Below are 2,318 nucleotides of genomic sequence, written 5' to 3'. Positions count from 1 at the left end.
TCCTCGCATTTTTGCCCTTTCGTGTCATCGTTTGTCTCATTTTTACCATTTTGTGTTTAAATTTTTCAAATTCTTACCGTTCTGTGTCTCCTTTGTGTCATTTTATGTCCTAATTCTTTCAATTTCTGACATTTTCAGCCTTTTTTTCTGTAATTGTGGTCTCAGTTTGTCTCATTTATATCATTTTGTGTCTTAATTTGTGTCATTTTTATCATTTTGTTTCATGATTTGTCTCATTTTTGCCCTTTCATGTCATTTGTCTCATTTTTACCATTTTGTGTTTAAATTGTTCAAATTCTTACAGCACTATGTCTCCTTTGTGTCATTTATTCTTTCAACGTCTGACATCTTTTTTTCTGTAATTGTGGACTCAGTCTGTCTCATTTTTGTAGTTTGGGGTCCTAATTTGTCTCATTTTTGCCATTTTGTTTCACCTTTGTGTCATTTTGAGTCATAATTTGTCAAAGATTTGTCGTTTTGGATCACAATTTGTCTCATTTTTATAGTTTGGGGTCTGAATTTGAATCATTTTTGTCATTTTGTGTCATAATTTGTCTCACTTTATAGTTTTGTATGCCATTTATGTTGTTTTGTGTCTTAATTTGTTTAAGTTTTGATCATTTTGTGTCTTAACTTGTCTCATTTTTATCATTTTGTGTTTAAATTTGTCAATTTTTACCATTCTATATCTCTTTTGTGTCGTTTTACATCCTAATTCTTTAAATTTCCGCCATTTTCAGTCTTTTTTTCTGTAATTTTGGCCTCAGTTTGTCTCATTTTTGTCATTTTGTGTCGTAATTTGTTACATATTAATCATTTTATGTCTTAATTTGTCTCATTTTTACCATTTTGTGTCTTAATTTTTCTAGTTTTTGTCATTTTGTGTCTTAATTTGTCTCATTTTTTATCATTCTATCTCCTTTGTGTCGTTTTATGTCCTAATTCTTTCAATTTCTGTCATTTTCAGTCTTTTTTCTGTAGTTTTGGCCTCAATTTGTCTCATTTTTGTAGTTTTTCTGTTTTAATTTGTCTCATTTTTGCCATTTTATGTCACCTTTGTGTCATTTTGAGTCTTAAATTGTCTGAGTTTTGTAGTTTTGAGTCATAATTTCTCTATTTACTGTCAGTTTGTGTTTTATATGTCTACTTTTTTGTCATTTTCAGCTTCATTCTATGAATTTGTGTCTCATTTTAACAGTTTTGTCTCTCAGTTTGACTAATTGATGTAGTTTTGTCTCAGTTTGTCTCATGTAGAATGTAGTTTTCAAACATGAAAACCTGCTCTGACTGGGGGTTTGAGGCTCAGAGATGAAACTTTAAATGACTCCTTAGTTTTTCTTCATATTCCAACTCCCCCATAATCAGAACTGATTCCATCTGCTTGTCCAACATTCCAGATCCTGAATCAGTGGTTAGAAATCAGAGTGAAAGTGGTGGACGGTCAGTTTGTGGCTGCTGGAGGAAGCAGTGTGTTGATCAGAAGCTGCAGTTTGTGACTCTGCTGCTCCTTCAGTCAGGTTTTAATTAGACTCAGTCCATTTGTTGGTCTTTAACAGGAAAAAGGTTGAATGTTGAAATAATCCGTCACATGAAATGAGTGGGAATCAGCCTGTAAAATGTGCTCTTATTGTGAAAGTCTGCCTGCTGCTTCCTCATAGGTGGAGTCCTGACTGGTTCCAGGAAACAGATCACCTGTCTGAGCGTCCAGGAGTGGACTGGAAACTTTCTTCTTCTTCTTCAGCGCTTTGAATAAAGTGTAAGTTTGCTTTGTTTGCTGCTTTAACTTCAGTAATGTTGCTGTTTGTTTCTGCTCTGTGATGTTTCTACATGTTCACTTCTTATTTCAGCACAAACTTTGGATGACTGCTGTTTAAACATGGATCAATATGATTATTAGGTTATTGATTGACTGCCAGCTTCTTTTCTCCGTCTGAATGTGAGTAAAACACTTTAAACTGTTTTTTTTATCTTTTATATATCTATAGAACATGAAACTGATTGAATCATTCATCATATTTTAACTCAAAAACAACGTTGTTGTGACGCAACTAAAACATTAAATAAATCTTTTTCCCCTAAAACCAAATCTTCAGACATGTTGTTCCCAACCAGCAGCAGTTATCAGACTGATGCTGAAATCAATGTGTTTTATCAGTAAATATCATTTGTATTTGTTCTCAGTTCTAAACATGAGTTGTTCTTATCAGCAGAACTTCAGTGCAACAGTTGTAGGATGGAAATGCTTTGAACATGTGATTTTTCAACAACACACGTAGAACTAGAACATAGTGTGGACCATATGTTTGTGGTAGAACAGA

This window comes from Amphiprion ocellaris, unplaced genomic scaffold (assembly GCF_022539595.1).
Source record: "Amphiprion ocellaris isolate individual 3 ecotype Okinawa unplaced genomic scaffold, ASM2253959v1 Aocel_unscaffolded328, whole genome shotgun sequence".
NCBI classification, from domain to species: domain Eukaryota; kingdom Metazoa; phylum Chordata; class Actinopteri; family Pomacentridae; genus Amphiprion; species Amphiprion ocellaris.
The sequence above is the reverse complement of the archived record's forward strand: the minus strand, read 5'-3'. Positions refer to the sequence as shown.